Raw genomic sequence first — 15,915 nt, 5'->3', positions numbered from 1 at the left:
GCAAGGATGCTTGATATCCAGTAGAAAGTGGGGATTTTTCTCAACACAAGCTAAGTTTGTATCTCTGTTCTCTTGGAATTCACAAAACTTTTAGTTCCTCAGCTGTCTTAGAAACTTGAGCCCCCTTTAATATTAAGTCACAAAGATTTAATGTTAATGTAGAGAAATCAATCAAATGATTGATAGATAGAAAATGATTGAAAATGAGAAAATTAAACTGGCCTAGGCATGACAATTTCTGTATAACACTCCTTTAGAAGTCATCTAGTTTTGTGAATTACTTTTTCTGCACAGAACAAAGGTTAGTTTGATTAACAAAAATTAGACAGTAGTCCTAATAATTCTAACAGAAAATGTGCAGAGAAAAGTAAGACTTCTAGCTGAGTGTAGTGAAAGAAACAAAAAACTACATGTGAAAAGATCAACATGATACTTATTACTGCAATTGCAAAACAACAAAACAAAGAGCCTTTTGATGAAAGGATTTGAAGAGAGTTTAGTGTTGGAAAAGACTAGCCCCAGAAAAAGAAAAATTAGTTTGACAGAGGTTCAACTGTGCTTATGAAATGGAAGCACTGTAATAATATTTGCATCTGAAGGTAATTTCAGTAGTAGTCAAAATGATATTTTGTAAGAAAACTTGATAAACATGAAGCAAAGAACTAATTGCCTATGGTGTATTTAAAGATATTATTATTCATTCTACAAGGTTTAGCCCTTTTTCAGGAGAACTTCAAGGCAAAATTCTGTCATAAAATTAGGTCAGAAGAGTCTGCAGTGAGTTATATTGGTATCTCCTAAAATAATTTTTCCTATTAATGTTAAGGTAAGTGTCCAGCAGCATGTGGGTCATTTTACACACATCTCAGCATCCATCTGACTGGAACATATAAAATCCTTGCAGTTACTGAAACATAAAGTAGCAAAACACAATTCAGTTATGCACAATATATGTTGATATATTCAAATATCCATTGATCAAAGCATTGCAAGAGTCCATTTTTGATTGGACATGCCAGACTGATAACTAAAAATGCCAGATGGAGTTACCAAAATAAAAAGGGGGAAAAGAACATAATACACTCTGTATGTATTTTAAGAAGCAAGACAATAAAACAAGCAAAAAAAGCTAACTAAGTTTTCTAAAACAGGAGAAGTTCATCCACTCACTTTTCAATCATTTTTAGTTATAAATAAGACAAATAATTTCTATTTCTTCTAGTTTTCAGAGAAAAAAATATTATTATGTTCATACCAACAGCAAGTCTGTAGACATTTCAAATAATAAAATTTTTCATGTTATTGAGAATAGTGTACACTTTTTCCTCTAAAGCCATTTGCATATTCAGTTAACAATATTTTTAATATGAATTGTCTTTTGCTCAAAAAGAACTCTAAAGTCTTTGAAGCTGTTGTGTATTTAGTCTTCCTGCACACTCTAGTGTGCTTACCTTAGGAACTGCTCAAGTTTTTAGGGACTTATCTAATTTTGGACCAGCAAATTTTGTCTACTTGTACAGGCCTTCTGTGAGAGAACAGGAACACCAAATGAAGAATTAAGGTATCATGATGATATTATTCCCCCTTCTGCAGCAGCTCAGTGCAGTGCTCCTGAGTGTAGCTTGTCCAGAGTAGCATTTGTATAAGCCTAAGAGCAAGGTGTAACACTTGTCATAGTCCTTTTCAGAAGTATGAACTTCATCCATAGTGGCTTAGGGATGAAGAAAGAACAAAATACATCATAGAGTACCCTTGTGTCATCTATCCAAGATCCTAAATATGAACTCTCTTTCAAAGTAGAGCACAAGGTCTGGAATAGTATGCATATGCAAATGCACACAGTGTAGGAAAATGCATCCTTCAAAACATTCAACACTCACAACTGGGTTATATAATATTTCCATCCATTACTATGAAGTGCAGAATTGGTGACATTGGAGTTTGTTAGATGGTTATTTTTAACATTTCTACAGGTAAATTATTATGACTAGAACCTTTCATCCATTTCTTTTTCCTCTCCATCTCTTCATAATTTAACTTGTCACATAAGGCCTTATTTTTTTATCTTCTCTTTGATTTAACTTGGGTTTTGGTTATCTTTATACCACGGTATTCATTTTCCTAACATTTTGTAGAGGGCAAGTCAATGTGCATTTTTGTCTTTTACCTAGTCCTTATGTAATCTCTGTATGGCATGGTCACTGATTTTTTAGAGTTTTTTATCCTGAAGGCACAGCTAACTGCATGCTCCCATAATTCTGACCAACATCATTTGTTTTTAATAGATGCTATAAAACCTAAAATTGTAGTAGATTTTTATCAGTTAAGACTTAAACATTGCAATGGCATTTAGATAATTTTACTTTGAAAATATCAAGGAGAAATACTTCAGGAAAGAGAATGTAAACTGTGCCACGTTAGGAATTATAAAAATTAAATTTTGTAATTAAGTACTCAGAACATAGTTTATTTATTTATATTATATATATATATATATTATAAGTATATAATATATATATGATATATTTATATTTTATTTATTTATTTACTTCTGCATAAAGGATAAATCTGAAAGGTCTGTCTTTGGAGAAGTAAAATACAGTATTTTAAGAATGATGGACTAATAATAACAAAAGGAAACAAACAACAAGTGATATTTGTTGATGTGATAAACAGCACATGATATACAAGGTAAATTTTACAGCAAGAGGTATTATAACAATCCATGAAAATACACTTCTGTTGTTATTATAGGGCTCAAGGATACTTTGGGTTGGTTGTCTGGTCCAATCTTGTCCTAAGTGATGACTACTCTGTGATAATACATTGAAATCCATGGTTCTATGAGCTGTAAAAACACTCTGCCTAGTGGGTGTCTCAGACTACCTTGTCTCCTAAGAAATGAACGTAAGGAAGTCCAGCAAGATTATCACAAAGTGAGAAATACAGGCAAGGCACTTTTTCCCAGCCACGTTCCCTGTTTTGTGAGGACAGTTGGCATGGGGGTCTTATTCAAAGTTCATCAGAACCAGTGCTTCCATTGAATTCTAAATAGGATTCTCATAGGTGTTTTGAGGAGGCAAGTTGCATTGGTCAGATGGGCTTGAATTCTCACTGCTGAATAAGAATCCTGAAACAAAAAAAACTCTGATGGTTGTTGAGCTCACTGAGTGGCCATGTGAAGCTGAGCCCTGCCAAAGAGGATGTTATCTCAGGTGCAAGGTGAACATTCATGAGTACAGGCTCAGAGGTTTTTCTCATGACCTTCATTGGCTCAGATACTCATATGAAACCAGGGATTGCCTTTTTTGTATTTTGTTCACCTTTTCTGCCAACTTACCAGTGGATGAAAGGGAGGGAGCTTAATTCATGAAATAAGTGCTCTTAACACTCTGATGCTTTAGGAAAAATCTGATTTCTCATGACTTGAGAGTTTTGCCATTCTCAGAGCATCATTTTACACAGTATAAAGTATCATAACCTATGTAGCTCTGTCATGATATTAATGTTCAGTGTGACTGATTTTGTTCAAAGATCACCCATCCATCATCAGTAAATAATGTAAAGATTACTGATTAGTATAAAATGGCAAATAGCAAAGAAAACAAAGCCATAAACAAGCCAATGTGTCTTGAGCTTTGCAAGAAGGAGCAGAATGCTCAGGACTAGACAGCTTTGGATCTGCTTTTAGCCTATGAAACACAGCTGAGCGGACAGGACTTCTGGTGAGATCTGGATGAAGATCTCAGCCAGAAAGTTGTATTTGTGAAGTAGAAGTCAGTATCTGTAATTCAATCTGTCATACCTCTATCTGTTCGTAAGCAGTCAGTAAGTCTTTAATCAAGAAAAAGACAAACAAGCAAGAATTTCACTAGTTTCATGGATTATGTTTCCTCTATTCTCTTTTATGCTTACAGTATGGGAATAAGGTGCAGAACAGTAATGTCAGAGACCTCTAGGAACTTTTTTCTTCCTTTGTCTTTCCTGACACATATTTCTCTGATGCAACAATAGAGCTCACAGCTCACACAGGGCCACCACAAACTCCCCAGGTTACCTGTCCCAAGACTTCACTCTCCTTACCATTAAGCAGTTTCAGTGAGGTCTCTTCTGGATTTTCCTTGCTCCAAATTTAATTATTTACCTGCCCACTGTGAAAAAGCAATACAGACAGCTCTCCTGGCTTTGAAGTCTATCCTTTCAGTAAGAACTGTTGTGTCCCTCAGTCTTTTCCTCGTCAAGCTAAATCAGTGTGATCTTCTGTGTATGTCATGTTTTCTGGACCTCTGGTTATTCTCATGGCTATCTACTAGTCCCTGTTCAGTCAACCTTTCTATTCCCCCTTGCCTTCTCCCTTTCATTCCCTTTGCTAGTTGCTAGTTTTGAATATTAGTTGGCAATGAAGCCTCCAAGAGTTGAAACAGAAAGAATCACTATGCATCTCTTGGAAACTCTGTGTGAGGTGTTTGTTTAATTCGTGTCAGAGTGACTCAAATTTCAATTGTGGCTCCCCTGACTCTTGCTGTTCCCTGTCTTGTATTATTTGTGCTTTACATTTATCCCTACTCAGCAATGTGTAACACTGTCATGATAGTTTGTTTTTCTGCAGCTTAATTTGTAGTGAACTTTTAAATCAATTAAGTTATAGGGTGTGTGTGTGTGGTAGCTAACACAGTGAATGTGTGAAAGAAATTTATCAAAGCATTGAGCTTTTCTGTGGACCAGAATTAGAATCATATTGTGCTAGGGCTCAAGGCACAAAAGCAAGTTCTCACTTTCAGAGGCCTGGGAATTATTAGAGAGATTTTACCATTTCCTTGATGCTCCTGTTATTAAAAGTTATTAAAAGTAATTGGAGACTGAAGTGGTAATACTTACTACAGAGCTATCATTTATTGATTTTCAGCTCTTTCTGGGCAGCTTGGTGAAACGAGGAATTAGAATGAGCTCCTTGAAGTGCAAGCATTTCTCTCCTCTGTCACAAATGTTCCAGATGGCCATTGAGCTGGGCTGGTGGAGGTGTGGTGGGAGGAGATTTCAGAAAATTGTTTTACCCTTCTGTTATTCATGCTGAACATTGTAACTGAAATGCCATTCACTGTGCTGTCAGATCGGGACTGCCAGAACAGAAAGACAGACAGATGCTATTACACAGAGCAGAATTACCCAGAGGAAAGACATTTCTTGCCTAATAAAATAGACCACATGTTAGCTGGTAAAGGGAAATAGGTCAGAAATGTGCATAAGTTTAAAAGTACCTGCATACATATATGGATGTACATAAATAGCTGTATATGCATGTATACAGGGTACATTTTTTTTTTCATATATATATATATATATCTATATATATCTATATATATATATATATAGATATATGTATATGCATGAATACCTATACATGACATTGGAATCCATTAAGCTAGCAGGGATCCATTTTGGATTCTTTTTTTGTCGGCCTTGTTTCTGAACATGGTGCATACATACATAAATTTTATGAGGCATGTGGACTTTCTCTTGATATGGAATCACTTCATTTTGTCTTTGATCGCGTTGCCATCTTATGAGGTTTCCTAAATTGATAAGCAGAGAACTACGACAATTTAGCACTCCCTTGTGTTAAACACCACCTTTCTCCTTTTCAATTTTCATCTCTCTCCAAATAAAAAGTCCCTTACTTTACAGATAAAAAAAAGAGGTAAAAATGAGCTAAGTCAGATAGAAGGTAGTATAAAAAAAAAAAAAAAGTTATTTGGAAGTTAGAGGCAGAATTCATAAAGAAAATAAGCATATCTTTGACAAAGGTTTGAAGGAATGATCAGGTTCATCAGACAGAACTTCCGAGCCATCACCTTATTCCCTAACACACCTATAGCCACAGGGTCAAATCTCTTAATTTTCTTCCAGGCTGGTCTGAGCCCACTATAACACTCTTCACAGTTGAATGTAGCAATTGGTGACAACCATAAAAACAATAACTTTGAATCTTGAAAAGTAGCGACTAAAGCATGGTGGAGCTAGGAAAATAATTGTTCAGCAAAGTAATTGAACAGTGTTCCATGTATCAATTGTCATTGGTATCATCCAAGTTACCGTATTTTTAGTCATTATATATTCAAATGCATATTTTCATGTCTCACTCATTATGTCCCTCAGTGAAAATTTTTATTTTCTACACTTTTTATTGAAAAGAATGTAGTGCTTTGACTGTTAGATTTTGCCAATTCACTGGACAGGAATTGTACTGAAAAGCATATATATTACATTCCATCTTTATTCTGCATAGCTGCATAGAGAAGAAAATATTGTCTCCATGAAAGAAATTGATCTTTTGTTATCACCTACCTCGAATGCTTCAGTGATACAGAGGTTTGTTCAGTCAGGAGTCAGAAACACCCTATAATTCATCGTGCAAGTATTTGTGTCATTTTCCTTGTAGCATAGAGGGAAACTAGTGCCTCATCTGAAATGTCTTGAAATTCCATTTACAGAAAACTCATTGTGAATGGCTGGATGTGGGGATTGTAGAGGGAAGGAATTCTGATCCCTTTAATAAAAGACATAAGTTGTGCATGTGTGTGTTCTGCCTCTGCCCTTTCCCCAAAAAGAAATTGATTTTGCCCGCCATGTTTTCTTCACCCAATGGCAAGATTTTGTTCCATTTCTGACTAATTAAAGTGATGGTGTTCATTTTGAGATCACCTCTACAACAAAAGTAAATGCTATAATGAAAGAATTGAGCAAAGACTGTATTTCCTTACTTCCTATTACAGAGTTTTTTAAAAACAGTGCATCACAACAATCTGAGCATTTATTTAAAAACTATGAACTCAGTAAACCAAAATATCACCTTATAATATTCTAGTAGATAATAATTTTTGATATCTTGCCTGATAAAGTTACTATACCATAGCATCTTCCAAGAAATGTGTTGCCCTAAATAGTTGTTTCATTCTTTTTATTATGTTGTCAGTCAAAATTTTAAATAAACATCTGGCATGCTTTTGGAACAATAGACCTGAGCTTTCATTATACTTTTTCTCTTAGACATTTATGTTTGCAATAATCAATGACACTGTCTGGATCAAGGAACAGAGTTTCGAAAACTTGGCAAAGGTTCAAAAAAGTCATTTTGTAGTTGTTTCACAATCATTAATATCAGATCTGTGCAGTACTGGTGAGCCAGAAATGTATATTTAATCTATTTCAGGCAGGTGAACATCATGGAATCTCATTTGAATTTTTTGAGGATGATGTTAATACAGTTAACAGTTTCATGCACTCAGGCTGGTTTGATGTCACCTGCAGAAGAACAGATGCCAGGTGGTACCTCAGCTGGAACAGAGTTGCAGTTGCATAGACAGGCAATACTGGATGTGGGACAAAGCCTGCCTAGACCAAGTTAATCCATCATTGTCGTTGGACAATTTGGACTGCTGTCCTGGTTTCAACTGGAATAGGGTTCTTTTTTCCTAGTAGCTGATACAGTGCTCTGGTTTGGCTTTAGTATGAGAATAATGTTGATAACTCAGTTGCTGCTAGGTACTGCTTACCCTAAGGACTTTTCCATTTCCCATGCCCTGTCAGGGAGCAGGTGCACAAGAAGCTGTGTGGGAGAAAGCCCAGGACACCTGACCCAAACTGGACAAAGACATATTCCATGCCATATACACAGAGCATTATACATCATTCTTTGTGTATAAACTGGGGGAGCTGGCTAGGAGGTGCCCATTGCTACTTGGGGACAGGCTGGGTGCTGGTGAGTGGATGATGAGCAATCATGCTGTACATCACTCTTTTCTTTTGGGGTTTTTTCCTCCCTTTTTCTTACATTATTACTATAATTGTTGTTGGTTTTGTTATTGTTTCCATTATTGAACTGTTCTTATCTCAGCCCTTAAGTTTTAACTTCTTTTTTCCATTCTCCCCCCATCCCACTGTGGGCAGGGTGTGTGTCACCTGTGCACAGAAAGCAGCTGTGTGGTACCTAGTTAACAGCTCTGGTCAAACCACAGCAACTGGCAGAGTGAGTTCATAACAAATCTGTACCTTTTCCATTATCTGTTTTGCACAATTTCTGCTCTGGTACTAGGAGTCATAAAGCTATTCTTATTGTGTGATAGACCTGAGCAGTGTGAAATGGATTATATAAAAATGACAAATAAAATTATTCTTGATGAGTCTGGTTTTCAGCTCATTCACAGTTATTGTCTCTTCATACCTTATCACAGGGTAGCACAGAGATAAGAGTGTATTCTGCTTCATACCCAGCTCCAAATATCTTAAGAGTATGTGGTTCACTGGAACTGGAGAAACACTGAATTAGACTACTGGAGCAATGGGTTATTTATTGGGCATAAATGAAAAATTCTGCATTATAATGCAAAACTAGTTTTTGCTGCCTCACTCCATGCCCATCCTTCAGTCTGTTTCCCTTTCTGAAATAAATATGTCCAGTCTGACGCCAGGATTTCCCTGGTAGTAGTTTGTTCAGATCATCCATCAATAAAACAGACTCACAGCTGCCAGTTCTGTTAGGTCAGATTGTACAATACCTCTATTTTTCCAGAGGCTGACAGAGTTTAAGACTTGAAGAAGAGGCAGCAGCTGGTCATTGCTGATAAGACTCAGTGAACACAGTAAGTCATAAATAAAATATACATTTGATACAGAATGTGCAATCAATTTTATAAGTTACTCATTAACAGGTCCACAGCTTGCAGATCCCGCTGGATCTCACCCAGTAAGTCACACTGTACAGCTGGGTTCAGTGCTTCTTTCTGGGCATCAAAATTGTAGTTTTTTTCCAGTTTCTCACTAAAGGTCTGTCACTATCTACAAAGTAGCAGTATGTTGTGCACAGCTGGTCCAAAATTCTTACACTTCTCTCAAATTGCATCTTTGTTCTGGAATGGGATAGAATATAGACTAACTATAGTATAAACAGCAATTCTATGCACACAATTGCAAGTGCCTCTAATTCAGATATCATTCTGTATGTCCATCAAAGGCTTTTAAAAACAATTTTAGTGGTCTCTTCTCAGACTTCTAGTGTAGATGGAGAATTAAAAGCTAGATGCAAGTACATCTATCTGAGTTCATGTTAATAGAAATACTTTGAAACCTTGATAACTTGTGTCACATAAACTTGGTTAAGTCATTCACTTTTAGAAGAAAGATATTGGAAAAAGGCAGTTACATGTACTTTCTAATCTAACCTGATTTTCAGGTTTAGTTCTTCCAAACAGAAGATGCCGATAGTCACAAGAGAAGCAAGATGTAAGAAAATATTACATGTGAAAACATAGGACTCTCCAAACACCAATTAATCTGTCAGATAATTGTAAATACCTGAAACCAAAACAAGGGAAATCTCATATCAGACTCCCTTGCCTGAAAACCATATAGTCCTTTGGTCTATAAGATGAGCAGAAAACTATCTCAACAGCCAGCCTCAAAGTGTCCCAGCCAGTGGTTCAGGGTCCACCTAGGACTGATAGGCTAGAATGTCACTCAGAAGAAGTTTTATATGCTGCACAAGTGGTCTGGCAGGATATTTATGTAGTTTAACAATCCAGTTTTGGACTCCAAGCTGCTGGAGGCAATCTAATGGTAGGGCCATGAAAATGGTTTGGAGAGAAGATAATACACAAGTAAAAGCAGGGAAAGCTTGGTTTCCCTGGAGAAGGGAAAGCAAAGGAGGGATCTAAATTCTGTCTTCTGTTATTTAAGGAGTGGTTTTATAGAAGTCAGGGACAGTTTTTTCTCTAAAGTAGACAGTGGAAAAAAGGTACAACAGAGGACATTACAGCTGATCTAAAGAGAAAAAATACTTTACTGTGAGAGTAGTGATCCACTGCAGCAAGCTGCCCAGAAGGGTTGTGAAATCCTAGACTCTGGAGATTTTTCAGGTCTGTAAGTGCTTTGATTCACTTCAAGCTTGAAGTTAACTCTACTTTGAGCAGAGGTTTGGAGTAAATGATTTCTGGATGTCCCTTATGTCCCTATGTTGTTCTGTTTTTTGAGACTAATGCAGGAAGCCAATTTTGAGCAGGAATTGAAGGGTAGATGAAACCTTAGCAGGCTAAGGAGAGAGTTTTGAGTCAATGCCACATCTTGTTGAAGCATTACTGGACAGTTATCAAATTATGACAGTGAAATATGAGAGAAAAAGGAGCGTCTCAGAGTCAGAACTTCAGTAATGTGGCACAGCATGAAAATAGCAACCCTGAACTCCACTTTCAAAATTAAACAAGAATCCAGTGCTGTTTGAGGAGAAATGACAGGGTATCCATCTTATTAATTATATAGCAAGTACAGGTGGAAAATCAGTCATGTTCTGCATCACTAAAGCTTCCAAGTAGTTTTCAAGGGTACAAAACAACTTTTGTTTTATTTGGAAAGATTATAAGCCCAGAAGGGATTTTTACAATTATTTATTCTGACCTCCAATTTAAAAGATGCATGGCATTTTGTTTTTACATAGAGCATGTGTTTTAGAAAATACCTTATTTTTCACTATACAAATTTTTAGTTGTAAAGAATGTAACATAACTCACAACAAATTGTGCCAAAGGTTAATGAACTTCACTGGACTTTATTTCTAGTTTAAGAATGCCTCGCTTCATCTTCTAACCCCGGTGGGTTATTTCATGCTTTGCCTGCTACAGTGAGAAATTTCATAACAACTCCTGCAACTTCTGCTTTCTCTCTAGGTATTTAGAGAGTGTAAGCAAGTTTGAATTTTACCAAGTTACTCCAGGGTTTTCAAGCTCATATACCAAACATCACTCCTATAGCTGGCAGTGCTCTGGGCTTTATGGAGCCTTTTCACTCAGGAAGAGACTTTGCATGATAACTGAGGTTCAACACAACAGCCCTCTTGCAAAATGCTTGTGACTCACAAGTCAAGAAAGGCTATGTATGATAAAGCTTCAGCCCCTTCAAAATGATCAGTCTAAACCAGCTTTGTCAGTCCATTATTTTGAATATTCCTCCATGTTTTCTTTATGGCAAGAAGGGGTGCATATGCTGTTTCACTGACATTCTGCTTGGTTTAGGTATTCCCCAGTTTAGTGTTCCCACTGAAACTCCAAACCAGGCACTGCTCATTCACTTTCCCCCCCACCCTCCCTCAGAAACAGACTGGAGAGGAGAACTGGAGGCACAAAAGTAAAGATCACATGTTGAGATAAGAACAATTTCCTGGAAAGAGAAATGAGATAAGAAAACAAGGCTTAACAACTACAGTATCAATCACAAAATGTACAAGAGAGGCAAACAATTCACATGAGATTGTTTGGAACTGTCACTATCCAAATGTTTCCTCCAGCTTGGAACCCGCATTATTCCAACATTCCTTCTGCCACACTTACTCAGATGGGAGGGACCCCTTCCCCAGCAGCCCCAGTCATGACCTGGGGTGGTAGAGAGCAACCTTCATGTCCCAGCCATGCTCTTCCTTTTGCTACTGCAAAAACCAACCCTGCCCTGGCCAGAACCAGGACACTCATGTCACAGGCCAAACATATCCATAACTCTTCTCTCAGTGTAAATTATTTCTGTATTGTGTGCCTCAAGGGTCCTCATCAGTATCGATATTTGAAAAAGGTATTTCCATATTAAGTCATGCTCAGAAACAATTTCCAGGTTCAGAAGGCAGCAGCCACTGGGTAAGTCCACAATGACAAGGCAGGTTGAAGGCCAGGCCAGAAGCTGATCCATTTGGCCTAGGTCCAAATTGGAGAGGTCCAGGGCTGCAATGCCTGCCGTGTTGCACGCATGGGAACACTCTGGAAAGGAGTTCTCCAGGAAACAGAGGCGCCCCCAATGAGGTTTCCTAGCAGAGTTTTTGGGAGGAAGACTCTGCTGAAGTATCATCCAGCTTTCTTTGGAGAAGCTTCAGAGTCAGCTGAGGCTTTTAAAATACTTTTCTGAGCAAACTAGCCTTGAAGGCAGGGAGGTACACTCCGGGTCGTCATGAAAGAAAACTGCATGCTGGAGAAGAAAGTGTCCAAAGAACTGACCACAGGAAATAACAGGTGTTGTTATCTTCTCCAATATGTCATTCTCCCTCTAGTGCTTGGAGCTTAAGCTCTGTCACACAAAGCAGGGGCAATCATTTATCATGTCAGTGCAGTAATGCAGGATTTTCAAGTCAAGTTTTTCAGAAGCAAATGAAATTGGAGTTCTGCTTCTACTGTTAATAGTGCAGCTGGAACTCCATACACTGCAGCAGCGTAATTCCTCTGCCCTGTGAGTATATAATGATAGTTAAGAAATGTCATTTCAACTCATAGAATAAGATATTATCATAATATCTTATTAAGTCTTCAGTTAAGTACGGCATTAGCCAATTTCAATTTTCCCAAAGAGAAATGTGAAGCCCACGTTTGAGAATTAATATGCTTGAATGGACTGATGAAACAAGCTTCAGCAAGGAAAAAAACTGCCCTGAGCACAGACTGTAGGAGGTGGTATCTTGACAATGTGAAACACATCACCTAACATTTCTGTTTGTCAGTCTAGATCAATATTTGTGTCTGTTTTCCAGAAATCAATAGAGACATAGTTCTTTACAGTAGCCATGAGACCCAACCTGACCTGGAAGAGAAATTGTCTAAATAGCAAAACACGAGCCCATTATCAAGGCTGACAGATGATCAGCTAAAAAAGGGTTCTGATTATTTTCATTTATAATCCCAGCACTGGATGCAAAGATAGTTTTCTCCAGAGTAAGCTGCAGATAATGTGACACAAATCTGAGGTCCCCTGCTTGTTCCCTTTCACACTGAAATTTGTATTCCTTTAAATAACTTCTCTGTAGCAGGATTATCATCAGTAATGTCTCATATAATTCCTAAAATCTGTGTGTTTTAAGTATATCTTTTAAAAGGTTATTATACATTTGTATGAATTCTAATAAGAGAATATAATAGTCTGCAGTAATTTACAGGTTGGTCTGAAACAGCAAAAGCATTTTGAAATGGAATGGTTTGGACTGTAGAAACATGAAAATATGAACATGCCTTCTGAGAGGGCTTCTTTGGGAATGTTATTCTTTACTGTGTTACATTTCTGTCTCAAATGTCTTTCCTTAGCAGATGGCTTGTGTTTGGACCCCCAGCTTTAATCTTTATTTGTCCCAAAATGATGGTTTTTTGTGTAGTGTAGCTTCCTTTATTTCAATTTGGATATGCTTGATAGTCAGCCTGCTGTAAGCCTCAGTGCTCATTGTGTCATTTTTTCCTCATTTGAAATCTATTGCTATTTTATGAAACACAGTGCATTGCAAGTAGTGGTAATACCTGTTTAGGTCATTATTAGTTCCAAAGGATGGGATACCCTTCAGACTTGGCAGTTTGGGAAGGGTGTTGTTATCATGAAAAGAAGCTAATATCTGTATTCATATATTAATGTTAGTTCTGGCTTCAAAACTGTCCAGGCACACTATGTAATTGGAAGAAAAAAAAATAAAAGACAAATTTTCTTAGACTGAAATATCAGTGTTATTATCAAGAATTCATGGCTTTCAGTACAGCAGTGGAGGAACAATGGAACAGAAGTAAAGCTGAATGTTCTGAGGTTCCTCAAGGGTCAGTGAGGAAAGAAAATCAACAGCAGCAGCAGCTGCTGCAGCAGTCTCATCAACAAAAGAAAACCCTTGTGGTTCCCAAAACCAATTTCCAATAGTGCCACAGTCCACATTCTGTATGAAGAGCCAGATATTAAGTTCACATGGATGGAGAGAAGCCTGAAGTCCTTCTGTCTGTTATAATGTGGGGTTTTTTTCTTTCAACTTAAACTATTGCTTTGGGGAAGGGCACGACATTTCAAAAGGAGAAATACTTGTGAGAGGCATGGGACCTCCAAAGAAAGACCATTTGGCAAAAAGCCTTGCATCAGTTCTGCTCACATTGATTGTGGTTTAATTTACCTTGGGATCTTGTTAGTTTTAGCTCATTTGTTAGTAAAATGATGGCATTGGCTCTTAGGGAATTGTCATATTTAGTTCCATGTAGGCTGTTATTACTGGAAGTCAGAAAAAATGGAGCAATAAGATATTCTGGGTTGGATGATGTAGGTGCACATAAGAATGTTACCCGTTTTCTTCTCTGTATAGGTTAAAGACACTCCTACGTGGGCGTGTGAAGCAAGATCCCAAGAATTATTTAGCTATTTTAAGCTTGTTTAAGGAACTTTGTGATTGTCTTCATTATATATTAACAGTAAGGGAATTAATCTAAAAATAAGATCATGGATACAATTCTGTGATATCACTATCATTGACATAACATTTTACAGAACTTATTTTTTCTTTTGCCCTGTTGCCACATAATGTACAGAGCACCACCTTATCTGATCGTCTTTTTGCTCTCAGTCTGACCAAACCATTACAGTTTGATTTTGCACTCCCTATAAAACATGCTACTTACAAGAGTAGCCATTTTTTGTGCTAATAATCATAATTTCTCATCCTTACAAAGTCTTTCAATGGGACTCTGCCATAAAATGAGTCTGTGGCTACAGAAAACTTCAAAAGGCGTCCCCTCACTGTTGAAATATCATTGGTGAGTTCCTAGGCTTTTTAATGCCCTTTTTAAGAAGGTAAATAAACCAGGGTCTTTAGCTGTATTCACTTGCAGAATTTCAATGCCAATGGCTGCATGTACATGTATATGCTGCTTACCCATCCAACAAGTTCGGGTAAAGATAATTTTATCAACTGGTCACAAAAAGACACAGAAAAATCACAGAATCCTCTGACTTATTGTTTGTGGGCTATTCTCAAGGCCATGACACAGACATGTGCATTCTGACATGACCTGGCTGGGAAGAACCCAGGCTGAGTTAGAAGTTTGATGTGGGACTTCCCCAGCTCTGCTGCTGCTGCCACCTGTTCTGCCTGGGATATCCTAGCTGTGAAAAGTTTATTCCACCTGCAGTTACACTTTCTAATGGTGATTCTCCTGTATGTCCTCCTCACAGAGGATGTGCCATAAGCCCATTCTTTCAGAGCACATAGTAAAAATTATAATTAACTGGTTCTTGTTGACTATTTATGTCTGTAAGTGTTCTTGTTATTCCACAAATGACACTTAGTTTTTTGAAAGTACTTGCTTTTCCCCTTAGCACTATCTCAAGTTAAGACGTTTATTCTTAGGCCTTAAATGATCCAGTGAATTTGCAGTAGACAATTAATTGCAACAGTAGCAAGTTTGGCACACCATGCTGTTAAGGATAGCAGGGACTGTAGTGATTTTATAATGAATTCACTCGAAGTCTCAGCAAATAGTAGCATACAAGGACATCTGACAGCTGCTTTCCCCAGCTAAATCTCACCACTGAGACTCGATTCCAAGAAAAATAACAAGTCAGGCTTGGTTAGCAGTGCTGCAGCTTGGAATATGAGTTTTGACAAGGGAAAAAATCGTTTGTACTGTACCAGCTTTTCATGAGCTGGGGCAAGGAGTAAATCTCTCCAATGGCAAAATAAAGCTGTCAGACAGCTTTTTCATAAGATGCCATTGGACATCAATGCGACAGTTCTCCCTCCTGATCTTTTTTATAGGCTGCTAATTCTGATAGAAAAGTCATCTTTGCCTACATATTTGTGGATTCAGGCACTAATATTTTAGTAGGAGTTATACTAGAACAGAAATACAGACTCAATAAACAGGAGTACCCCTATAGCCTTGCTGATAAAATGCTTTAGCTAAATATCTATTATCTAGGAAAAGATACTGTATTTGCTGCTTTATGTTTTGAGATTGATAAATACATGTATGAAATAAGTTCTCTGAAAAATTAACAGGCAAATGTACAGGCACATGAGAATACTTCAACAAACTGAAGAACATGACATCGGCCATCAGCCAATGATCATCATTAAGGCAGTAATTTTGTTTCTCAGGC

The 15,915-nt window shown here is 37.4% G+C and overlaps 1 protein-coding gene and 1 long non-coding RNA gene across 9 annotated transcripts in view; one reads left to right on the top strand and one right to left on the bottom strand.

Moving 5' to 3' along the window:
- The window catches only part of CNTNAP2 (contactin associated protein 2), a 1,020,050-nt gene that overhangs the window by 805,735 nt on the left and 198,400 nt on the right, over nucleotides 1-15,915 (top strand). The gene's annotated exons all lie outside the window — the stretch shown is intronic.
- LOC107200141 overlaps nucleotides 2,558-15,915 on the bottom strand; it is an 83,660-nt gene continuing 70,302 nt past the window's right edge. For 7 of the 8 annotated variants that reach the window (XR_001519513.2, XR_004495882.1, XR_001519512.2 and 4 more), the window contains one exon: nucleotides 11,159-12,253. This is a non-coding gene — a long non-coding RNA (uncharacterized LOC107200141). Of the gene's footprint in view, nucleotides 5,118-11,158; nucleotides 12,254-15,915 lie in introns of those variants that run through there. The other variant, XR_004495878.1, reaches the window with a different exon arrangement.

The sequence above is a fragment of the Parus major genome, chromosome 2 (genome assembly GCF_001522545.3).
Source record: "Parus major isolate Abel chromosome 2, Parus_major1.1, whole genome shotgun sequence".
NCBI lineage: Eukaryota > Metazoa > Chordata > Aves > Passeriformes > Paridae > Parus > Parus major.
Note: the sequence above shows the minus strand (reverse complement) of the source record. Positions and strands in the feature narration are given on the sequence as shown.